The sequence below is a fragment of the Podarcis melisellensis genome (assembly GCF_964234715.1).
Source record: "Podarcis melisellensis genome assembly, chromosome: 6".
Lineage (NCBI taxonomy): Eukaryota > Metazoa > Chordata > Lepidosauria > Squamata > Lacertidae > Podarcis > Podarcis melisellensis.
The window spans coordinates 79,264,193-79,290,927 of NC_138538.1; the positions used below are offsets into that span (position 1 = coordinate 79,264,193).

The 26,735-nt window shown below is 40.5% G+C and overlaps 1 protein-coding gene and 1 long non-coding RNA gene across 2 annotated transcripts in view; one reads left to right on the forward strand and one right to left on the reverse strand.

Annotated features, from left to right (window-relative positions):
• Positions 1–26,735, reverse strand: part of NR5A2 (nuclear receptor subfamily 5 group A member 2) — a 302,503-nt gene that overhangs the window by 68,158 nt on the left and 207,610 nt on the right. The window lies entirely within an intron of this gene.
• The window catches only part of LOC309371910, a 38,696-nt gene continuing 26,659 nt past the window's right edge, over positions 14,699–26,735 (forward strand). Inside the window, exon 1 of the long non-coding RNA XR_014169343.1 lies at positions 14,699–14,801. This is a non-coding gene — a long non-coding RNA (uncharacterized lncRNA). The remainder of the gene's footprint in view (positions 14,802–26,735) is intronic.

Here is a 26,735-nt window from a genome sequence, read left to right on the forward strand (position 1 = left end):
GTTGGCTGCAGTGTGTAGGTGTGTCTCATGAACACTCAACTGTGCTCCTCTTGGAGCTGGAAAGGAGTTAGTTTAACCTCTGGTTTGCTAATAAAACTGAATTACTGTGTCATGAAATGATGCATGTGTGAAATTTTGTCACCAACATGTAAACTCTACCCTAGAACATGTATGGGGATGGGATTGGGGCACTGCAGGACAGACTAGAGAGCTCTGTTGCTTGAGTGGAAGTCTGCTAGTGTAACTTTGGATTCCAAATTTGTATTGTGGTTGTTTTGTCCCTTACCTCTGCACCTTGGGGAAAACATTTAGTTTCAGAAACTGGCATAGCAGTAACTTCCCTCCATTCTGTAAGGTTATTTTTTAAAGTATTAAGAAAAAATGTTGGGCCATGCTATGTCTGTTTTATTCCTTATTTTCCCATTGGACAGGCACTCTTAATTTTGTGGCCATAGCACAGCTTGTTTTTAAATAAACTTGAGTGTATCTCAAGTCATTTTATGTTTTATAAAGTAAAGGGTAAAACGAAAAGGTTTCAGGCTTGCAGATGCTACACAAATTACACAGAATATTACACAGAATAATACAAAAATGATGTATATCGGTGCATATTCCATGGGAAAATAATTGCAGTGCAGAAAAGAAGATGAACCAAATGGATGAACCAAAAAGCCAAGCCAATGGGTCCACAAAAATTGTTTACAACATTGTCAAGCAATTCCCAATATTGTAGCATAGCTAGTATTTCAGTATTAGGGGAAATCTCCCATGAACTATGAATCCAAGACACACAAATACTACCTTCCACCCAGTATTTGACAAGAGAAGCTTGTGTCACCAAGTTCAAAACACTTCTTGCCAAATGGTGGATATAAGGTGGCATTCATGTGTCTGAGCAAACAGATTTTTCCTAATGAAGACAACACTGAAACACATACTGGGAATTACTTAGCAGTACTAAAACAACATTGCTATTAGCCCCTTATAGTTCTTCCCCCCATTGCTGAGCAGGAATCCGAATCTGGGTTCCTCCACACCAAGTCCAAAACTCTGTCTGCTACAGTACACTGGCTCTCTAAAAACAATAATTTGGATTTATATTTCAAATTTCAAGCGCCCAGTGCGCTTCACAAACATTACCGCAGTTGCAGTCTTTGTGTTCTCAGTCTTTTTGTTCCTTAGATTGCCTATATTGTGAATGTTCCGATAAACTTTAAAAATAAAAGATAGATGGAAGAATTAAAGAAGGAAAATATTAATTTCTTCGCCCTCACAAATCGTGTGCCAAATTGAGATGCAGCAAACATATATGCGAATACATCTGGGCCCTTCCACAATAATAGCTCCTATCTTAATTAAGTTTAATACCCATAGCTATTAGCATCTATTCTTTCCTGAACCTCTTTCTTCTTATTCTGTTTCTCCAGTGCAGAGCTGCAGATAAATTCATTTGGAATGTTGCACTTACTCAGATAGAAACAGCTCGAAATATGTACCGGATATATTGTGTTGAGAATTGCAAATATGTTGTAAAAATCAACACAGTGGGACCACTGTCCCCTCCTGGGGTACATATATAATTCCCATTAATGTTAATGAGAATTATGGAAATACAGCCAAAGGAGAATATAGCCCAATATATGTTTTATGTACTGGATATTAACATCTTTGCCAGACGTATATGTGCTCTTGGACATGGTATAGAATATAAAGATGCACAAAGGACTTACCCTGGGCAATGACATTTCTTTTGTTGTGTCTTTGATATGATTCTCCTTGGAGTATAATTAGTTCTTTCTGAAAATCGTTTGTTTTGTTTTGGGGGGTTTTTTTGGCAGCATTTTGATGTGTATCAGCACACAATCAACACAAGTCCCCCCCTCCCAAATTATACTAATAACCAGGGAGCCAAAGGAAAATAAGGTACTATTTTTGTCCCTTGTATGTTAAGCACAAGTCTTAACAAGCATTTTGCCTGTGCTGGAAATCAATTTTTTCCTTCCTCATAAAATAGAACATAACCATGTTTTGTGTGTCTGTGTTTGCTTATGTGCAACACACTGTAATTATCTCTAAGGATCAATCAAGAACCTGGCTACTGTTTTTAAATTTTAGTTTAGGGAAGATGGTCACTTAGGCAGCTAGATAGTTTTAAGATGCTTTCCACAATTAGAAGGATGCTTCTGTCTGCCTGCTCCCCTTACCTAGCTCCCCTCCCCGCTCAAAGAATAACAGTACTTGACAATAACAGGGCCACAGGAAGAGATGAAATCCTATATTTAGAAAACATATATTTTTAACGTGTACTGTTTAAATGTGTGCACCTCCTCCTGGCTGGAACATCTGTTTCTAACTCGTTGTTCCTCTTGGCTGCTTTTCAATTGGATTTCCTCGAGCAGGTCCAAAGCTTGTCACCTTAGCCAGGGTCTGTTAGCTATCACCACTGGTCCTACATTAAGTAGGAGGTTCAGGGCTAAGCTAATAACTCTTCTGCCTTTCTGACTGATCACAGCATTTCTCGCTGTGGCTACTTATCATGCTAGGCTCCTCAGGGAGGTTATCTTCTTTGTCTATACCTCAGGGTAGAAATTGTCCTCCGCCCCCCCTTGCCTCCCTCCATCATTCCTAAGGCTGCATATAGAAATATTGAAAGCATTGCTGCTCGTATGAAGCCACTGTCGGATCCTTGTCTGCTGTTTGCGTGCCACTTGAGTCCAAATAGTGCTACCTTTTACATCTAAATTGCTCATGTACCTGTTTCCTCCCCCACTTTCCCCTCAATAGCTGCTTATTTCCTAAGGACAGAATATATCCAAAGAAAATGAAGTGGTATAATGCTGACTGTACCTTACATAGGCTTCTGTTTTACTGAACAGTTTATTTTGGAAGGGATTACATTCCCCCTCCTTTTCTTTTATTTCTTGCATTGTTTTCTTGCTTCCCTTCTATAACTTTAAAACAGAGGTATGGATATTGCGCAAATGCAACTATGAAATGTTTATAACACTGATATTTCCACTGCATCATTTGAATCTCATCAAAATCCCTGTGCCTTCAGGTAGTGAGGTGGTTTTTGTTTAGGGTTGCCATATTCCAAGGGACGCAGGTGGCGCTGTGGGTTAAAGCCTCAGTGCCTAGGACTTGCCGATCGAAAGGTCGGCGGTTCGAATCCCTGCGGCGGGGTGCGCTCCTGCTGCTCGGTCCCAGCGCCTGCCAACCTAGCAGTTCGAAAGCACCCCCAGGTGCAAGTAGATAAATAGGGACCGCTTACCAGCGGGAAGGTAAACGGCGTTTCCGTGTGCGGCTCTGGCTTGCCAGAGCAGCGATGTCACGCTGGCCACGTGACCCGGAAGTGTCTGCGGACAGCGCTGGCCCCTGGCCTCTTAAGTGAGATGGGCGCACAACCCCAGAGTCTGTCAAGACTGGCCCGTACGGGCAGGGGTACCTTTACCTTTTACCTTTTATTCCAAGAACTAAAAATCTGTAAAAAAGTTGTTGAGCTTTTTTTGTTGAGAAAAATCAACATCATTTTGCCATTTTTTTGAAATCCCAGCTTCTTTTGCTGGGAATGTCTGGGAAATTCTGGACAAAAATGTCTTGGGCTGGTCCTATACCAAATGTTTCACTGCTAGTACCAGTGTTAAAGACACAGGCGCTAACTTCAGGTCAGAGTCTGGCATTTAGGGTAGCAGAAGCAAAGGAGGACAGGGCTGCGGCATGTTTAACAGTTGGAAAGGAGACAAGTGCAGCTCATCATGTGAAGTCTCAACTGCTGACATTTGTGGAAATGAAACTGGACCTCAAGTTCTAGCATGCTGCATGCATGGCTTACTGCAATGGAAAGCAGGTTTCCATTATCCCAAGCAGATTTCCACTTTCTTCAGAGTAACACATATCCCCTTTCCTCACCTTAAACCCCCTAATTCCTTTCATTCAGCAACATTCACCTACATTTACATTTACTTATACACTTAAAATACAAAAATTAAAAAATGGTGGCGCTGTGGGTTAAATCACAGAGCCTAGGACTTGCTGATCAGAAGGTCGGCGGTTCAAATCCCTGCAACGGGGTGAGCTCCCGTTGTTTGGTCCCTACTCCTGCCAACCTAGCAGTTCGAAAGCACGTCAAAGTGCAAGTAGATAAATAGGTACCTTCCTGCGGGAAGGTAAACGGCGTTTCCGTGCTCTGCTCTGGTTCGCCAGAAGCGGCTTAGTCATGCTGGCCACATGACGCAGAAGCTGTACGCCGGCTCCCTCAGCCAATAAAGCGAGATGAGTGCCGCAACCCCAGAGTCGGCCATGACTGGACCTAATGGTCCCTTTACCTTTTATACACTTAAAATGGATACTTCCTCAGGACAGTCTTCTCACATTTTGGTCACTAGTCTCTTTGAGGTCTGCTCTACTACATGCAGTAGTATGTGGTAGTACTGTAGAGGAGACCGTAACACTCTGGGCTGTGCGCATATGCCACTTTTTAATGCTGCCCCATGCATACATTGTGAAAGACAGGCCTTGCTAATAGGCTTGGAAACCAAAAGATGCTTGAACAGCTTTTAGAATGTAGTTCATTTGTGTCACATTCTTCATCCCTACCTGGGAATGAAGTGAATAGGAGGTTTTTTTTAAATAATGGAACCAGTCAATGTGATATTCCATAGTAATGAAATATATTTGGGCACTTCAATAACGTTTTCTCCAGAAACTGTGAAGACATACAATATAGTTGCCAAGGGGATATTGTCAGAAATAACATTCCCATCCTAGCTGTAATAGCTAAAAGTGCTTGCCATTTGAATTGGCGCTATTATGGGACGCATTTCTACATGCTCATCCCATGTTCCCCTCAGCCACAGGGGAGAGTATGGCATGAAGCCAAATACAGAAAATTGTGAATTCTACCAGATGCCTGGGATACAGATGTGATTTTCTATTGGGAGTCCAGTCACAATTATTTCCTCTTGGTGACCAAGACATGTATTTTGATCTGAGCTCCAGAACCTCAACCTCCTGGTGCCTCAGTTTCATTATCTAAGGGCTCATCTATATTACTAGCTTGTATCTGTTGAATATGAATTTTGGATCTTATGAATGCTCTAACACATGTCCAGATAGCAACTCATCACATCATTTTATATGCCACATCTTGCTGTATTCAGTTATGCCAGCTATATATGATGAGAGAGAGAGAGAGAGGGTGGGAGAGAGGAAAGAAACAATGGATTGAATAAGAAAATAAGACAGAAAGGAAAAGGTATTAATAGCCCAATAATGATATGAAGTTTATTTGAGGAGTGAAGTTAAAACTTAATGGTTCAGAAATAGTGAATCCATTATGTTTTTAATACTCAGGTTATATTAATACCATATAACAACTTTATAGTACCATTAGTACCACTTAATCCTGGGCTCATCTTAGAAATAAACAGTCTATATCTCCCCCCCAGAATTAAATGGCCAAATATATTCGTTAACAATATAAATATTCCCTACTATTGCATGGCTGATTGGACATAAACAGTCTTCTATTTGTTTTGCATGGTTCTGTTAGCACATGACTTCTTCAATGATAATAAATTCATTAATATTTTTAAAGGCCATTTCAAGGTGAAAAAAGCTAGAACCTCAGGCAGCTGGATGATCCATCATGAAAGCCATTTCTCACTCAGTCCCTATTAATGAGAGAGATATGTGAAGACATAAAATTGTGGCATGGTTTGTTAAATATTCAGTTATAATGTGTATTCATCATTATTTAATCCTGTGTTTGTCAATTAAAATTCATGCTAAATGCATAAAAGGATTGCAACTTTTGGTTTTAAAAATTCTGCTCCGGAAATGAAGGACCAAAGCAGACCCCGAGGGTCATCTGTCGAGTAACTGCACACCTGCAAGGTCAGGAGTGGAAGCTGAAGGAATCTGGAAAGTAAAGGCGGAACCTGGTGCAATCAGACATGGACCAAGAACACTACAGAGGAAAGACCAGCGGATTCTGAAATTTAATGGCTTTGACAGCCCAGCATTTAATGATTGCAGCACTAAGATTCTGGTTCCATATTGGAAAGCCTAATGAGTGCATACCTCATTTGAAATACACATATAAACACACACACACACAATATGACAATAAACATTTGATATGTAGCTTTGGAAGGTTAAGTAGAATGTGCCAAAATGTTTGCTGTTAACGTGCTTTAATTATTCTAAGGAGTTTCACATTGATGTTGATTTCAATAATTCATTTCTGCCTGCGGGTCATTATAAAATAAATACCTGCCTGGGGAGATAGCCTTTTCAAATATGATTAATGAGAACTTAGCTTCCCAACATGGTATGAGAATACTGTCACTTACTGCTTTCCTCATCTGTGTAGCGTGGCAACAGCAAGACTGCACTGGCAAACAACAATAAATCTTTTGATACCAGTTGTTGCAGGAGTTGGTGGTACTGGAATTTTGTTTCAGGCTGTGTTCACACACCCATTTTATGCATTTCCAGTGCTGGGTATTTAATCCATGTTCACATGTTATTGTCCCAAATGCATACGTATTTTGTTTTTTGTTATAAGATACATCTGTCTGGTGTGTGATTGTAGTTCTTAAGCTTTTGCGTAAGATAAAGACACTCCCACTCCATCAATGCCCCTGTTGTATGCACAAACAGAAGAGAATTGAAACCATGCCGACGTAAACAGCTGGGGAGAAAGAGCTGAGAAACGCACCAAAAATTCAAAAATGTGTAGTATGCTGTAAGAATGGAAGACAAAAGATGAATTGGTCATATCAGCAATGATACAACAGGGAAAAGATGTGAGGCACAATATTGAGATGGCAGCATGGGAAAAGTTGTGGAAAATAGATATGAATTTTACTGCTTGGCGCTGTGGGTTAAACCACCGAGCCTAGGACTTGCCGATCAGAAGGTCGGTGGTTTGAATCCACGCGACGGGGTGAGCTCCCGTTGCTCAGCCCCTGCTCTTGCCAACCTAGCAGTTCGAAAGCACATCAAAGTGCAAGTAGATAAATAGGTACCGCTCTGGGGGAAAGGTAAACGGCGTTTCCGTGCACTGCTCTGGTTTGCGGCTTAGCCATGCTGGCCACATGACCCGGAAGCTGTACGCCGGCTCCCTCGGTCAATAAAGTGAGACGAGCGCCGCAACCCCAGAGTAGGCCACGACTGGACCTAATGGTCAGGGGTCTCTTTACCTTTATGCAATGAAGAAAAATTATATGAAAATGGTACATAGATGGTATTTCACACCAAATAAATTTGCCAAAATGTATAAAACAGTGTCAAACAAATGTTGGAAATGTAAACAGACAGAAGGGTCCTTTTTCATATGTGATGGACTTGTAGAAAGGTGTCAGGCTTCTGGGAAATGATATATAATGAATTAAAAAAGATGTGTAAAATAGCCATTCCCAAGAGGCCTGAAGCATGTCTTCTGGGGATTATAGGGGCAGAGGTTCCAAAAGACATGGTTAATTTGTTTGTGTATGCTACTACTGCAGCCACAATCCTGTCTGCGCAGAGTGAAAAGAAGTCCCAATGAAAGAAGATTGGATTTTAATTTAAATGGACTATGCAGAGATGGCAAAGTTGACAGCAGAAAAAGAAATGAGAACTTTGTCGAAGAGTGAAGGTTCTTTTTGGACTATTTAAGGAAAAAAATAATAAGATGAAATTGCGAGCAGGATTTGAATAATAGGCAAGGGAAGGAGAATAAATAAATGATTGTAATATAAGTTGTAACACAATAGAAAATATATGGCAGTTATGGCAGAGGATAAAGGAATACAACAGAAACATCACAGAAGGATGGGAAGTCAACATGTAAGAATCTGTAATATTTAAAATAAATTGAATAATGTTAAATTTCATGTAGAAAACTAATAAACACACACATGAAATGCACCAAAAACACACACACAACTTCACTGTGCTCCAAGGCTGTAATGAGAACACACCGTCAGTATGCAGTCCCTTAAACCAGCGATGGTCATTTTTTTCCAGCCAGCTGCGGGGCCAGCTTCCTCCAAGCTTAGCTACTTGAGAATCAAACTCCTCCAGAGGCCACTGTGATAACATAAAATGCCAGCCAGGCTGGTGTCATTTCTGAGTGAAGTTACTTAAGGATTGGCACTGGCCAGGCCAGCAGCTTCTAACTGGGCACTGCCAAGGGGGGAAACAATAAAGGGTGGATTGTGACAAATCAGAAGGGTTGGTTGCAGTTTGTGGGTTGACCATGCCTGCCTAAAACTATTTGAGATCTGCAGTTAAGGAGGGTTTTGCTTGCCCTCCTCCCTAACTTTGGTATTTGCTGAACTTCCACTTGTGCTATACTTTAATTAGCCATTTTGTAAACTGAAATGTAAGCACCATATGAGAGGACTGAATGTGACAGAGGAGTGATTTGTATTGTAGGAGACCGGGAGCTTTCCAATGAACCGTGTAAAAACAGTTCATTAAAATGTTTATGTGCTTGGCTACTTAATGCCAAGAAAGCTTTATTGCTGTCTTATAAAACCCTGGCAACTTTTGGGCAGAAGTCACGTGTGTACATAGGAAATAAATTAGAAATTTATGTAATCCTAGTTATGAGTCTCTCCAAAAAGGAATAAGAACATCTTCACAAGTGGGAAAAAGCTGCAGAGCATCCCCTTTTCATGTAGATTCCAGGTTCAATATATAGTAGGGCTTGGAGAATCCCTAGTCTGAAACCATAGAGAGCTTCTGCCAGTCATTGTAGACAATACTTAGCTACATGGACCAATGGGCTGATTCAGTATGAGACAACTTCCTAGGTTGGCATTACAATTATTGTAGCAATTGCTACTTTTGATAATTTATATAGTGGGGTTTTTTTGTCTCAAATGTTCCCAAAGCAGTAAACAGAATATTTAATCAAAAAGCACAGTACAGTACAATAAAATACCAAAAATGAATCAGCAAATTAAGCAAACTTCAGCTTCAAAATATACAACTTCAAAATCACAATGTTGAAGAGCCTTCCCATGACGGAAGATTAATGGGTGCTCTCACAAACCCTATACACTTAGGGGCTAGAAACCTGAGCAAACTATGATAAATACTTACCCCCGTTAGAAGAATTAAGGGTTATTGTTACTATATTGAACCAAAATGCAACTGGATATGGAATTTTCAGACTGTTGTATTAGGAAACCAGAATTGGTTTCAGATTTTTATGCACCTTGCCCAGGCAAATGATCTGCCCTGTTCCAGAGTGGCTGTGCCAAAGTCTAATTTGCACAATAACTCTATGCATGTGTTTGCTTCCCACAAACCTTGCACAGTTACCATTGCATGGTGCACTTCCTGGTCGCATGGTGCTATTCCTGGCATCACCACTGATGCCGTCACCCCCCCCCCCCCACGTTAGGAGCTGAACCTCCGAAGCAGGAATGATTCTGATTTGGAACACCAGAAGATCAGGGTTCTAAAGCTCACAGGGTTCTAAAGCAGCTGCTTGTCATATACTGTACAGCAAAACAAGTGACAGGGAATTCCTGTTCTTTTCCTAATACCCCAACACACATCTTTTTTTAAATATAAAAACATACTTAACAGATCAGCAGACAGCAGCAGATTTTCCTCCAGTATTCCACACACACAAGGCCAGCAGGAAGCAAAGCAAAGAGGAGGCAAACAAGCCCTTGTACTACTTCCCTTTCCGATAAGCCCTTCTATGGGCAGCAGAGCAGAGAAGGCAAACGGGCACAACACTTCTTGGCTCTCCCCATCCTTTCAAAAAGATCTTCCATGGGCAGCCAGAGCAGAGCAGGTGAAATGTCCTTGGCATTTCCCTCACCCACAACATCCTCCCAAAACCCAAAGGAGAGGCAAGAATCCTGCCTCTCCTCTCCTCTCTTATCTGTGTTCAATAACCATTTCCCAGGCAAATCCTTCCTTCCAAAAGGAGAGGAGGAGTTCACATCATTGGCAACTGGAGTTGGAAGTGGATGGGCCTTTCCGTTTCCAACAGGAGTTCTGCACTTTAAAGTCAGAATAAGTGTTATACCTGTCACTCAGCTTGTGTTGGTCAGGAACTCCTCCAGCTTAGAAGGTGGTCTGCACATTCTGATTTATAACTTTCTTTCTAGAAGGGCTAGAGACCTAGTTTAAAAAGTTAAGTAAAGAACAGGAAGTCCAGAGTCTGGCACCCCTGTTCTGGCATGCCAATGAAGCTTTTCATGGCTCCCATGCCCTAAACAGACCAGCCTCCACCAACTTTAATTGATGAGTAGGATAAACAAAGAGTGGAAACCATGCAAAAAACTAAAATGCTAGACTTCAACAATGGCGATTCGTTGTTTGTAGTCATGTTTCAAAAGTATCCTTTCAGTTAACAAAGTATACTAATAACACAGGGGGCCCTCAAGAACAGGGGAGCCCTAAATCTGTACATAACTATCTGTATAAATCCATCACTGAGGCTGAATGCAAGTGTGGAAATGCTTTGTGTCTATCTTCTCCAGTTTTCAGCCAGATTGGCTGTTATGGAGGCACAGCTGCTTCACAACTGTACATAACACTGTGTCTTCGTCCAAAAGAAAATAAGCCCAGGAGTCAGAACAGAGGACAGCACAGAAGGCAACTGTTGCCCAAGTGAAGTTCATCCTGAACAAAAGCGCTTTATAGCTCTTCCTGTTAAAGAAAAGCAGTGGACAAGCTGGCTGGCTGGAAACAGATCCACTGCCCAGGTAGATGTTGAAAACTACAGCCCTGGTGGCTCACACCACACAGGGCAACTAAGGGTTTTAGGACAGTACCATGTCATAGTTTGACTCATACATCAAGACATTTTCCAAGACAGGATATTTAGGCATTAACTGCTTATTATTCAAGAGTTAGGACGATATGGTTTCACAAACCTACCAGCCAACTAGGCACTCAAATATAAAATAATAAAAGAGTAAACTTTACATATTCAAGAAACGTGTATGGTGGCTAATAGCACTATAGAGCAGTCACCACTTTACAACATACAGAGGGTGTTCATACTTTACATACATACAGAGGAAAGCGAGAGGTTTCCTAAGGCACATTTTGATGCTGAAGAGTTTACTTCCTGTAATCTCCTGCCACCAAGAGAGTGGTGGCTGCTAACTTCTAGCCACAGTTTCAAAAGAACATGAAATAAAGGGAGCTTTAAAAGTGCCTGTTGCCAGACCAAGCATCAAGTTTCTAAATGACCACTCTCTTCTCATCCTCCTTGAATGAACATGGACCATCAATTTCCTCAGAGGGTGAAGGGAATGTAAAGCAGTGGTTTAGCATCCTATACATTATCTTGCTTTTATGGTTACAAATAGAGCACTTATGTGCATTGACCCATGTCTCATACCAGTTATCGGTAGCCAGATTCAGGTCATTGTTCCAACAGTGTATTAGGGCCTTAAAATGAAATCTGGTCTCAAATTTATCTAATGCAATTACATTATTTGGACAATCTTGTCGTTATTGGTTGTTGTAGTGGCATACACTGTGGCAGGGGATTAAAATATTGGGACGGAATGCCATGTGCATTAAATTCAAATCCACCTTTCATTATGGTCCAATAATTGTCTCTGTTCATTTTTATTTAATTAATATTCATCGTTTTTGCTTGCAAACTTTAAAACATTTTAAAGAGGGGAGGGGGGGAATCAGTTTTTACCCTCTCTGGGTTTCCCCAAAGCCCTCTCAGCTATAATTGCAAACTTAAAACGGTCCACAGTCCTGCAGCATATCAACTTGATGTCTATAATTGACCAGCAAACATTTTTTACAGCCTCTAAATGGTGAGACTAAAATATAATATATATAATGTTGATTAAAGTACTTTTGTACAAAGGGGTCAGAGACATTAGGAAGTTAAAAGAGAGTGTGAGCTCTGGTGTTGCACTTTTAACCTGTGTGCTTTGCTGAATTTCCATAATTGATCCCACATGCTGGCTTTTTAAGCATTTCTTGTCAAATTTCAAACTGCAAAAATCAAATTTATTTAGAAAGGAGCACACTTTTAGGCTGGGACACTAGACAGAATGCCCAGCAATGCAGATTGCTGGTATTATAATAGCAATGATTGCGAAGAGTTGCAATTTAAAGGGCCACAGTAGCTTATAATTGCCTGACCCGATATCAGATCTTTAGGTGTAAAAAGAAAAAAAGGTGGAGGGGAAGGAAAAAAACACCCAGGTTAACAGTAAATCTGAAATGGATTAGAATGGACCCCCAAATGATAATTGCTACATAATTTTGTTTAGGTTGTAATTTGTGGTGTTATTTTTATGGCTGACATGAGACATAATATGTTTTCAGGGTTTTGCAATTGCCAGCCGACAAATGGAATCTGTCACAAAGTATTTGCAGCTTCCCCCTTGTGAAGGTTATAATGCTCGTGAAGCACAAGTGCATACTGCAAATTATTTAGTGTAGAGATCCATGAAATATTTCCCTAACAAGGTAATAATAACTAGGGCCATACATAGTATAATAAGCCCCGTTCATGCTTATTGTCATTATCCGACAGCAGCAGATACATTCCACAATATTTCTTACTTGTACCTCTTGCATTCTGCAACATAACATAGCTGTCAAGTGTCCCTTATTTGAAGGGACAGTCCCTTATTCCAGCGCCATGTCCCGCTGCTGTCCCTTATTGATGGATGTCCCTTAAATGATGTCCCTTAAATTTCAAAGGAAGCAGCTCCTCTCCCTCCCTCCCTGCCGGCCAGGGAGGAGGGAGGCTCCAACTGTGTTGCTTGGCTGTGTTGCTCACCCAATAAGAAGTCTAAGAACGACTGGGGGGTGGAGCTTGCATGCCTTGTGTGTGGCTAGTTAATGCAAGCTGAGGGGGTTTTTGAATGCTGGACGCCATTTTGTTGCACGTGCTGCTGCAAACTTTGCAGTGCAAAGCCAGGCCGGGGAGCCATCTTAAGTTGAGGCTGCATAGGCCTTGTGGTGCATGTGATTCAGATTCTATTCAGTTGAACCTCTGGTTACAAAGTTGGTTGGACAGTGTTCTCGAAGCTACCAGCATGAGTTCGACCAGACTGCAGGAGGACAGGAAGACTGGAGTGCCTGGAACAGGTGAGGCTACAGGTCCCTTATTTTGGCTGCTGGTCCCTTATTTTCAAGGCTGCTGGTCCCTTATTTACAAATCTGTAAGTTGACAGCTATGACATAAGCGTTGCTGAGATGTGCTGGAACTGATGCAATCCTTGGGAATAATCCAAAATTAATATTTTGACACTGGCATCAGTGAGATAGAGATTGCCTGAAGTGATTAAGAGGTGCTGGGGCTCATACCTCTTGAGAAGAAAACCCAGCCCACAAATACTGGATGAGTGCTCTGCATATTCTCAGAAGGATACTGTCATCCACAACATCAGAGGCTCGCTTACCTTTTGTTCATCTTCTAACGTGATATATGCCATCATCTGCCAGCGATGCCTTTCTGCATTCTACATATGACAAACAGGCCAATCTCTGCACAAAATAATAAAAAGACATCAAAAAAGGCAAAATTGAAAAAAACAATGGAAGAACACATCAGCCACTCAGACCTTAAGGTGGCCATGCTGGAAGAGAAGAACTTCAGAGGGAAAATGCAATACAAAACAGCTCAATTACAAAGATCAGGTGGTTCAGGGCAATCATCTGTGGATCGAATTGACACCTTGGATTGTTTTATAATCACACTACATGTTGTTAATTGGCTTACCAAGTCAGTTTGCCAGTATAGCTGCTTTTTTAAATTTCCCACAATGCCCCAAGCAAGGCTATATCATGGGCACTGTGAGAAATTAAAATGGCAACAAGTCTCAGTTGTCTGGCACACTGCTGGAGTTGGCATCAGGTAAGCCCGCTTCGAGCATGCCAGGGTACAGCAAAGCCTTCTACAACAAACTGAGAGTTGCAGACCCTTCAAGTGTCGCTATTTTCCAAGGACATCCCTGATTTAGAGAAGCTGTCCCAGTTTCTTATTCTGTGTGGAATGTCCCACTTTTCCTTAGGATGTCTCTATTTTCATTGGAGAAATGTTGGAGGGTGTGGAGTTATCCGACCCCTGAGCCGCCTGAAGGCAATTCTGTACTGTATAGGGAAGGTTTTTTTTAAAAAAAGTTTAATGTTTAATTATATTTTTTATATATGTTAGAAGCTGCCCAGAGTGCCTAGGGCAACCCAGTAAGGTGTGTGTGGTATAAATAGTAAAAATATCATTATGGATTGGGGCATCCCTATTTTCATCAGAGAAATGTTGGAGGGTAGGGAGCTGGGCCTGCTGCAGTGAGAGGAAAAACTGCAACTAGCAGGATTCACTGTTACTAAACGTAGAAACTGCTTCCTTTAGCTATCCTACCATTTGTCAAACTGGGGACAAATGAGGTAGAATAGAGGGGAGATCAGGATTGGGCCTTTTTTTTTTGCCAAACAGCAGTCTGTATTCTGTGTGCATCCCAGTGTGTGTAGGCCTCTGTGCAGAAGTATTTAACAATGGGCCTATATCAGGGATATAGCCTGACTCCCATTCAGCCTAATTGTTTGCCAAGAACTAATACAATTTAATCATTTTAAACATATTGGCCTATCTACGTTTATGAGACAGCAAGAAAAGAGAGAGAGATTCGCTTTATGTTCTGGTTGATAAAAATACGTGAGCATCTGTGGGGATTAAAGGAGTGGAAATCTTTACCTTCCCAAGTGAAAGATGTGGAAGGGAGTAAGAGAAGAGATCAAGGTGAAAACTGGGAGGAAGGATGCCTCAAATTGAGAGGTGTGATTGCCAGGCCATGTATGTAAGTTAACTGTGGAGAATCCCACGTTGCCTTTGTAGAATGGAGATCTGTTTGGCCTTATATATTTCTATAGAGAGCATAAAATAAATATTTTTTATTTCTATCTTAGACTTCAGGCTCCTGACACTTTTCAGCTGTTGGGTTAAGTCAATTTATTTGTTGGGTCAATTTATTTGTATTGTTTTATTCAGAGCTGATTTTCTTTATTATACATTTACTTAAGTGAAATTGGTCCTATTTTTCTTATATTTGTTGCTGTTCATTTTATACATTGTGAGCTGCCTTTGGGACACCATCTTGTGGAAAAGTGGGATACCAATAAATGGGTAATGACAAATTTTGATGGTGCTATTATTCAGCAATCCACTGCCCCAATTAGCCGCCTCACAACAAAATTTCTGGCTACGAGCCTATATATTATCCTGAGCTCCACCCTCACTAAACATAGGGTGGTATCTGACTTAAGTTATAGAGTAAACCCATTGAAATTTATGGATTTAAGTTAGTGATCATTACTAGCATTGGGTCTTCTAAATGACTGAGGCCCCATCTGCACTACACACTGAAAGCAGCATCATATCACTGTGAACTGTCATTTCTGGGAACTGTAGTTTGTTAAGTGTGCTGAGAATTACCAAAAGACCCCTATTCCCCTCACAGAGCGACGATTACCAGAGTTTTCCTGAGGAAAGAGGCTGTTAAACCACTCTGAGAATTAAAGCTTCATGAGGGGAATAGGGGGTCTTCTAACAACTCTCTTACCACCCTTTACAAACTACAGTTCCCAGGATTCTTTTGACTGAAGCAATGACTGGATTAAAGTGTTGGGACACTGCTTTAAATGAATAGCGCAGATGGGCCCAGAGTTGGATATTAGCTGCTCGTTTTGAGTACAGTGGTACCTTGGGTTAAGTACTTAATTCATTCTGGAGGTCTGTTCTTAACCTGAAACTGTTCTTAACCTGAAGCACCACTTTAGCTAATGGGGCCTCCTGCTGCTGCCGCACCGCTGGAGCCCAATTTCTGTTCTTATCCTGAAGTGAAGCTCTTAACCTGAAGCACTATTTCTGGGTTAGCGGAGTGTGTAACCTGAAGCGTATGCAACCCGAGGTACCACTGTATAGGGTTTATGCCTCCTGACCAGCCTGCAGGGCCGGGCCAATACTGTACATTCTGCCGCCTGAGGCAAAGGACAAGATGGTGCCCCTCACCCTACTTCCACCTACAGAAGCGGACTGGACCAGTAGTTAAATCTGATTTCAGCACTAGCAACAGAACACTGTTCAACCATATTTGAGGGCAAAAGGTTAGCTGGGGATTCAAGACACGACTCTGTTCTCTCAACACTTTAGTGCTGCTTCTTGAGGCCTGACTCTACCTAATAGTAGGGCCAGGTCTACCAGCTTCCCTTGCCGACTTCCCTCACCGACCCTCCTTACTTCACTTCCGTCTCTTTTCTGCCACTTATTCTCCAGCCACCCACCTTAAATGTTCCTCTTTCTCAGTCAGTTCTGTTCTCAGCATATTTATTTCCTTCAGTCTCATTGTCTCTGCCTGCTTTCAGGACATTTTGCCCCCAGTTTTCCCCATTTTCCCAGACTGCCTCTGCATGAAGTTTTGATCCCACCCAAACTGACAACATTCTTTTCTCTCACAAAAGCCAAACTGCAAACTCTTAAAGGTCTTGGAGCAAGTCAATTGAATCAGCTCAGCTAATCAGAGTCTGAGCCTGTAGGAGAACAATACAATATAGATACCAAAAGTGGTGGCTGCTGTGCAGCAGCAGTGATGTTTATCTCTCTCTTACTGGAAGGAATTGACTAAAGGTGACCCCTTTGTTTATGCATCTGTAGGCATGGGAAGGAGCCATGCACAAAGTTTGGCATGGTAAAGATATCTTCAAATCCGACCTAACACCACATCCACAAAGGGATGATGGACAACAAGAAACACTAGACTAGAAATGTGAAATTTTGACAATGATATTGCACAAACATTGCATAAATGATTAAAGAACCCTCAGGAAGGCTGATTGTACATATTGTTTTTTCTGTTCATTTTACTTAAAAACTGTCTTTTTATAAAAACAATTATTTTTCCTTATACAGTATGGAGTTTATTGTGAGCTGCCTTGAAGCTGTTGTGGTCAGAAAGAAATAATGAATAATCGTAAAACCTATGAATAAAATTAAAATTATAATAATACATATATAGAGAGAAGCAGGTTTGTTTTAATTTCAGCAGATATTTCTGTAAATAGTAAATAAAAAATAAAATAGATATAATCTAGTAGCAGTTATTTCTTATTTTTTATAACAGCAACAATAAATAATTAAATCTATTAAGCACCTAAAACCAAGTGGGTGGTGTAAAAAAGACTTGAATTATTTTGAATTTTAAATAAATTGATTTTTAAGGCCTGAGTAGCTTTTCACTATTTATCTTATATTGTTTTGCCAGTTATGCTTATTGAAAATTAGTTATGATTCCAACTGAATAATTTCCACATCTAAAGGACATTAATTCAGTCTTGATGCACTTTGGCAGAAGTTTCATTTAAAGGACAAGAGCGCCGAAGTCAGAAACATGTTTGTGTCTTTTTTTTTTTCATGAATAGCCCATGTCTATTCTCTATGAAATTGATGTCAAAAAAGTATTATATATTTTCTGTGGGAAATAGAAGGCTGCCCTCTACTATCCTTGTCAGGTCGTCGTATCCTTTTAATCATACTTTTCATTTCAGTACATTGAAATTTCCGTTACCAAGGACAACATCATAAATAAAAGTGTTTGTGAAATTTTTACCTGCAGCTTCCTAACTTTGTGCATTAAGCATGAGACTAGCAGAGAGGTGGTCAAATGTGAAAATTTATAATCATTTATTACGTACGGCTGAAGCGAGAAGGGAATAAAAGCGTGAAGGCATACATCTATAAACTGGAGCAGAAAAGCTTAAATGAAAAGTAAAGTGAATTTCTGTGTCTTGTCATAAAGTAATGAGAAGCTAGAGCTTTTATTCATAGCAACCCAAGATGCATTTACTCTCAATCTAGCTTTAGCAGTAAATGCTCCCCTGATGTATTGCTTCGGACTTACAAAGAAATATTTGTGCTCTACATAATCGTATAGTTAGGAGAATTACTGCACGGTTGAGAAGATTCTATAAAGGTTTATAGCTGGTGATGTTACTGTAATTTAATCGCGATGTAGCTAATGTAGTACTTTAATATCATAGGTTACTTTTTTTTTATTTACCATTTATTAGTAAGTGACAGAGTCAATCATCACTACATCATAAACAAATCACAGAGAATTCTGCCGGAACCCTACAATCCCAGAATAGATGTACTGTAGCATTTTTATAGAAGCCGTTCCATAATGAGTTAACCATCAAATTATTATTTAACTGAGTAACCATGTAAGTAAGGGTTCTTGTTCTCAGTTCATTGGCCAAAGAAAACCCTGATGCGTGTTTTACTCCATGAATACAATTAGTGCTCTGTGTGGTACGAACATACCAAAACATGTTGTCCATCCATTATCAGTAATGTGGAGAGATGCCATCTCAGGAATATTAAGCATGCTCTGGTAAAGAGGACTTCGTAGATCCCTTTCTTTTAGCATTTTGATGTGTTTTGTCAACACAGCCAATATGCTGCCTCGGTGCTAGCTGATACCCTTTTTTTAAAGCAAGGAGTAGAAAATGTACTTGAAATGTCATGGGCACTGCATTCTCTATTAGGGTGTCTTATGATGCCCCTAATACTGTCATTGACCTATCCAACATAGGGACCATGCATCTGATAATATAAACTGGTACCTATTGAAATATGGACCCAGATCCATTGTGGAATATCACTTTTTAAAAAATGTACCTTTGCCATGGACACGGTTTAGGGCAGGAGTGTCAGCCCCAGTTGTGGGGTCTGAACAGCCTCCACCATCCAATTTTTTTTCCTGCCGCCCCCCCCCCCCCATTTGTTAGTAATAGGCACATGGTGGGTATGCAAATCATCCCTTGGCAATCATCAGATTGAAAATTTGATGAGTTGGTGGGAGTGATAATCCCCCTTTTGATAATCTGCATGGATAGGATGTGGAGGGGGCTTTGTGTCCTGTGTGTGTGCAGGGATGAGACTCTGCATGTGAGAGTGTGGGTTGGCTGCACCCTACTTTTGGCCCCAGCCACCGCTAGCATGTGGGTACTGTAGGCTTAGCCAAGGGAGAATGCAATTGCCAGTTTGGAGGAATGATCAGTGGTGAAGGGAAAGAAATAAGATTGAACTGTGAGGAGTCTCCTAACAATCATCAACACCCTTAACAAACTACAGTTCCCATGGGTTGTTGGGGAAAGTCATGACTGTGAAAGTGGTATAAAGGTAAAGGGACCCCTGACCGTTAGGTCCAGTCGTGGACGGCTCTGGGGTTGCGGCACTAATCTCGCTTTATTGGCCGAGGGAGCCGGCGTACAGCTTCCGGGTCATGTGGCCAGCATGACTAAGCCGCTTCTGGCGAACCAGAGCAGCGCACGGAAATGCTGTTTACCTTCCCACCGGAGCGGTACCTATTTATCTACTTGCACTTTGACAAGCTTTCGAACTGCTAGGTTGTCAGGCGGTGAAAGTGGTATAATAGTGCTTTAAATGTATGGTGTGGATGTAACCTAACAATAAAGTCACATGTGATATGGGGTTATTTCATTTTAAAAGAGACACATCCTGGCGGTCTTGATAGGTCTAGCGATGCTTGTAAGGGACTGTTCAACCCTTTCCCTCTACACCAGTGTTTCCCAACCTTGTGCCTCCAGATGTTTTTGGCCTACAACTCCCATCATCCCTAGCTAGCAAGACCAGTGGTCAGGGATGATGGGAATTGTAGTTCAAAAACAGCTGGAGGCCCAAGGTTGGGAAACACTGCTCTACACAATTTCCCTAAGCTAAATTGCCCTCCTAAAGTTGTCATTTGTACCTCAAAGGAGCCTACAGCATAGAGTGGGAAAACATTCCAATTAAATAAATTATGCAAATTTGCAAATGTAATTAAAGTGGTCCAGTTACACATTTTGGTTCCGATAGGTGGTTGAGTCTTCACACGGAAAAGAATTGAGAGAGCATTCATGCACAGATGTTTCAGTTTTTAATTGCAGAACACCTTGGATGCTGTCCATTTTGCTTTGTTACCATAAGTTGCTTGGTGAGTTATATTTAAATTATTGTGGTAATTCGAATATTTAATAATGGAATAGGGAGTGGAGATGGTAGGGTATGAGCAGGGGTGCTAATAAGGCTCTGAAACAAAGAATAGCAGCTACTTTTACACTTCATGTGGTATTATTTGTACATACTGTGTTTGCTGTGGTAAAGACACAAAGTGTGAAGGGAAGGTGGACACCTCCAAACCATTTAACATGGATCCCAGCCAAGTTCTACTCAAAGTAGACTCATTGAAACCAATGGACCTAAGGACTAGCATTGGCTACAAGCCTATGTGTTTACTGCAATAAATTCTTTTTTTCTGGGCTTTTCACATCTCTAGGCTCTAGCACTTCACTTCTTTATATACAGGGCATACTTGTATTTACTTCTGAGTTGAGAGGTGAGACCCAGAAAGAAGGTTAGTCTAAATATTTTGAAGGAGCAGTTCAGCTCTTTTAAGTAAAGGCAATATATTAAATGCCCATCAAAAGGAGCTGTAATGGGGAATCCTGGACTTCTCTGTTTTTCAGTTAAGCAGATATGCCTGCTGGGGAAGAAGAATTGAGTGGGGTGGGGGAGATGATAAGATGCTATTATTTGCAGTTCTTGTAAAAGTGAAATCACCCATGCCCATCTCCTGACAACACCTTTGCACTCTTAAAAAATAATAATCAAGCACTAGTTTACTTTTTTTAAAAAAAACTAGTATTTATGTTAAAAATGTGATTTTTATCACAAAGTAAAATAAAACATTAATCTTTATATAAAAAGGGGTTCCACCCTTCTGGAAAGCTCTCTTGACTTTGCTCTGCCCCTGACAAAATGGCAGGAATAATAGACGGGGAGATAGGGGAGGAATTAAAGATGTCTCCATCTTCTCCTTATCCCTTTACTCACTAAGGTACTTGTTGTTTGCTTATATTGAGCTTTCTAATCTTGCTTTTCAATATAATGCCCAAAGTACTGTGCAATATAAGCCAACATGTAATAATTACCAAAATCAGGAAGATGATAAAACCATCTAAAACAGCAAGGGGTGAGATCAGGCCAGCATCTGTACCTGGAAAGTGACTGTAGTAAATGGATGTGTTAGGGGTGGGATTTCCATGTCTGTGTCATGGCACCTGCCTCGGAGCCCAGCATCTATACCATGCATCCTGTGAGTGAATGCACAGTGCTATTAGGGCTGCTGTACGGAGACGTTTTGGGTTTTGGGTCTAAGGGAACAATGCATGTGGACATTGGCTATAATTCAACACAATATACTATGGTTTTCAGTAACATCTTTGAGGAGCAAAATTAATATCTAGCATGGAAAACTTTTAATGTAGAATATATATATTTTTAATGAATAAATATTTATGTTGAGCCTCTGTATTAGAAGTCCTGTTACCACTGCACCATAGATAGATATACCTTGGAGTGCGGTGCCTGGTCCGGAAATGATAAAATGTTTTATATCTTCATCAAAAACAACATTTGATATAATTCCCCATGATCTCAGTTGTATTATTTGTGTAAATAATGTGACAAGTATTTTCCTAATCTAAGCAGGGATTTAAATAAAATAAAATAAAATATTCCATTTGACAAATGTTAAGGCAAAGCATGCCCATACACTTGTTATGGAATAAATGAGCACAATTAATTCAATGTGCATTCGTATGAAGTATTCTCTTTCTTTGTCTATCTCCCCATGCTATACGTATATAACTGTAAGTATCTTTCAGTGTAGGAAATTATTCCTCTAATAAACAGTTTTATTAGGGTTGTTAATATTGGATGCATATGTTAAAGTGGTATTTATTTGTTCATATCAATAGTTTATTTGCTAAGGGTGAAATCTTGATTTTGTATGTTTCCTTCCTGTTTTATTTTTAGTAATTGAAAAATGTAAGCATTAACATTATAGCTGTCAACAGCTAAGAGGCTTTCAAGTCTCTTAAACTGCCTCGTTTTTAACTGATTGGCCAATTAATGCACCAATTAGAATAAATATTGTTGCAGCTTCTCAGCTCAAGTGAACTTCTTGAGGATATCTAATAAACTTTAGACAAGAAAATAATTCCTCCTTTGAGATGACATTTTTAAAGATATTTCAAAGGACAGAAGCATGGAAATAGTTTAGAACCAACAGCACAATTCACTAGTCATTTCTTAGGAACATATTTCCTTGATGTGAATAAGAGTTTCTATGTAATGACTTCAGTTCAAGGGTGTCTACATAGCCTTGGCTTCTGTTGGGTTGTGTCCAGTACTGCCCACATTATACCTTCCTTAAGAACATAAGAACACCTCAGTAGAACAGACCAAAGGCCCATCTAGTTCAGTATCCTGTTCTCACTGTATTCAAATAGATACCTATAGGAAACCCACAAGCAGGACCCAAATATAATAATAATAATAATAATAATAATAATAATAATAATAATAATTTTATTATTCCACTCTGGGCAGCTTCCAATCGGGGATTAAAAACAATACAGCATTAAATATTAAAAATTTCCCTAAACAGGGCTGCCTTCAGATGTCTTTTAAAGATAAGATAGCTGCTTACAGTATTTCCTTCACATCAGAAGGGAGGGCGTTCCACAGGGCGGGCGCCACTACCGAGAAGGTCCTCTGTCTGGTTCCCTGTAACCTCACCTCTCGCAATGAGGGAACCACCAAAAGGCCCTCGGCGCTGGATCTCAGTGTCCGGGCTGAACGATGGGGGTGGAGACGCTCCTTCAGGTATACAGGACTGAGGCTGTTTAGGGCTTTAAAAGTCAGCACCAACATTTTGAATTGTGCTCGGAAACGTACTGGGAGCCAATGCAGATCTCTCAGGACCGGCGGCCACTCCCAGTCATCAGTCTAGCTGCCGCACTTGTGATTCCTAGCAATTGATATTCAGAAGTATACTATCTTTGACAGTGGAGGTTACCCACTGTGACCAAGAGCTGCTCCACCAGAAAGTCATGAGAATCCTCCAAAGCAGCTTCTGATACAGCATAAGGGACAGTATTCAGAAATCCATAGGGGGCTGGAAGATGTTGACTGTGTGCAAGGGGCTCTTTTATATCCCAGCCACTGAAAACCTTGGCAAAGGATAGTTCTGATTAAAAATGCCTTTTTAATCTACAATGAATATACTGTTGTTGTCAGCTAACCAGTGGCATAGAATAGGTTGCCAGAGCCCCGGGCCATGAGGAGGGTGTGGAAGGGAGGGAGACAGAGTATGCATGTGCATTCAGCTGCCTTAATGGCATCCGTGTCACCAAGGAGATCACAAGTGAAGATATAGGGGGGAAGAGTCATTCCATAGTCTGGAAAGGTCATTTCCTGGTTCGCATGGAAAAGCCGTTTTCAATGGAGCCCAGTGTGCTGACTGGGAATTCAGCTTTCCCTTGTCTCTATATCATGAAACCCAGGGGACACGATCACTTCCTCCCAAGGTTCTCAGTACTTCCACTTTGTCTTCAGGGGTTTTTTAGTATCAACCATCTGAGCCAACTGAGACCATCAGAGTATTGACAATCTCATTAGGATTGGTACACATGGTTCCACTGATCTGTGGTTCAGTTCCTATTTCAAGACTAAACTCAGAAGGTGGTGCTTGGAGACTGATGCTCTATCTCATGACTTTTGGGACCGGACATGGTTCTGTCATGTGCAATGTGCTTTTTAGATATGGAACTGTTAGGTTAGGTTATCTGGAGGGCTGGACTGAAATGTTACCAGTCTGCAGTTTTGGCTGATAAACTACCTCTAGGCTTTCCTGCAGAGGGTGGCCTTGTCTTCAGTCATCCATGCATCAGCTACATCCAGACTGGATTATTGTAACAACTGAATGCCTTTGAACAGAGTCTGGAAGGTGCAGTTGGTGTAACATGCCAATTCATTAATTGATGTGCTCTGGATTAAGTGGAACTGTTCATTTTTAATTGGTAAAATGTGGTTTTAATTTTATTATTTTATATAGTTTTAAATATATATTTATTTGTATATTTATTCAGGAATTTTGTACACTGCCTTGTGATGGCAGCAGTGTTCTGAAAGGTGTTTTAGAAATCTATTAGTACTAAATAAAACCAAATACATAAATGTATTTAGGCTACATGTGGTAGTCTAGATTTTGTTTGATGCTTGAAGATCTGAACATATAATTCCAATTGTAAGTCAGCTCCATTGGTTTTCTAATTGCTTTTGAGTTCAGGTGCAGTCCTGCTCAGGTTTACTCAAATGTAAGTCCCACTGAATTCAATAGCATTTACTGTGCAAATATTGTATAATTAGGCTGCAATACTCAGAAGTAAATCCCATTGGGTTCATTGGGGCTTACTCCCTGGAAAAGACTAAGATACAAGATTGAGGACTAAGTTACCTTAGAGACTGCTTGGTTCCAGTTAGGCCAGGAATCAAGTTCACATCAAGGGGCCTTTCCCTTGGGTGCCACCTCTGAATATTTGGTATATAAATATGACATTCAGGACATTTTCTGTAGTGGTGCAATCTGATGCTCCTGCCAATGACATTGTAGTTCAACAGCCTTTCCCTGGTAAGCAGTAGGAACCCAGCTATTGGGAGGTCAGGAAGTTAGGCACCCCCTACCTCATGAAATCCGCTACTGCCCACAAGTGCCCTCTAGACCATTTTTAATTACAGTGGTACCTTGGTTTACAACCATAATCCGTTCCAGAGGTCTATTTGTAAACCAAAACAGGTGGTAACTGAAGGCACGCTTTCACCAATAGGGCCTCCAAAAAAAATTGTTTGTAATAAAAAAAATGGGTTGTATTCCAAAAAAAGGTTGCAAACCGGGACACACACTTCTGGGTTTGACGTGTTTGTAATCCAAAATTTATGCAAACCAAGGTACCACTGTAATTGCTTCCATGATTTTTGGACTCCAAAACTGAAAGTTAATTTAGCTCTAGCTGCTGGATCTGTTAGGAGGGGGAATTTGCCACTGAGAGTTGAAATTAAGGATTTATCTTGGGAGGGTGTCCCAACATTTGCTAGTGTTTGCCACCCTGGGATATATAGCAAAAAGAGTGCTATACAAATATTCTAAATAAAGTAAAATGCACCAATTCTCTCCCTACTGGAGTCTTTACTTATGTTATCTTGGCTATCACAGCTTTGGAAACCTACATTTGCCAAAATATTATGTAGTTCCTTCTGTCCTGTGCACACACCGGATTATGGTAATTCCTATTAAACTCAGCACTTTCAGCTAAATGCACAAAGGATTGGTTTGCAAGAGGCACATAACACAAAGAATTAATAACTCACTGAACTGACCACTATGTTTTTTTCCCCAAGTAGGTTTTTAAATCTTCTGCATAAAATAAACTAGCTGGTTATAAAGCTATTGCTTTGCCAGAAATCTAAGGATGTGTAAGCAGAGGCTTGAACAGAAATAATCAAGGATGAAGTGTCTGTATAGCATTATGTAAACCTACAAGGTGACATAGTATTGAAGTGATTTTTCCTTTCACTTGCAAACAAAGAAACTGGTTTGATGTTACTGCAAAATATAGGGGGTTTAACTGTAATTACTTTCCCTAAAAGTTCCTGCTGAACGTAGATGTTGACATAGTTTGAGCTATTTTACAGAGTTGACAACTGCAGCTTACAAACTATTGCAGAATTTGTAATGTTACTTTAGTGAAGATAAACTCATTTTAAGAGCTATTGTTATGTTCTGTCTAATCAGGAATGACTCCAGTTAGTTGAAAGTCTGAGCTAATGCACAAGGTGCGCCTTGTGTGGAAATACCCATTGGATCAATGAAACCGATCTTTGGAGGGCTATGATCCTCTAGGTACCCAGTTGCCCTATCAATACAGCTCAATATCTACCGGCTGCTAATCTACAGCAAGGCCAGGGATCTTGTGGCATTCTGGATGCCGGACTCCAACTCCAGCAAGCATAGTCAGTGGTCAGAGATGATGGGAGTTGTAGTCCAACATCATCTGGAGGTTGACAGGTTCCTTGTTCCTGTATTAAGGGATCTCCAGGTTTTAAAAAGCAAATTCCCAAATGAACTCAGATGCTTCAGCTGGGAAACACCCCAGTACAAATCCTGCTATCTCTCAGCAGAGCTGAGAAAGGCCTCTCAGACTGGAACCCTGTAAGGCAAATAGTCAACTCAATAGGCTAGTGGTCCAGCGCAGTATATGACAACTTCCTATATGCCTATAGCTCACAGTTTTTTGAATGGCTGCATTATTGTTAGAAATTGCATTTGATAGCATTTGTCCTTCTGGGCAGTTTTGAAAGGCACAGGAGTCTCTAGTACAGCATCTGAAGTAGCCAGTATGACTTGCCCTTAAACTAGCTTTAATTTACTTTTATGAAATTAATGGTTTAATTCAGTTCATGTTTACCTGAAAGCCAGACCCATTATGTGCAATGGAACTTATATCCAGTCCTAAATATGCATAGGATTGCAGCCTGAATTATCACTTTCATTGAACATGATCATACCATGACTGCACCCCTGCTCCTGCATTGGTTGCAGCACAATTAAGCCTACACAGCTGTATTAAGCCACAGCAAATGATCTATTCAATATCTAAAATATTGTAGACTTACTGTCTAACCAGAAATATACAAACTATGCTTAAAGCAAAACTTCAGTATAGAGTAATTCTTTCTATTAAAAGCTCAAAGTCATAAGGCTGAATGAAGTTTATAGTGTGTGTGTGTGTGTGTGTGTTTAATTAGCTATAACTTCAGTGCTGAAGAGTTT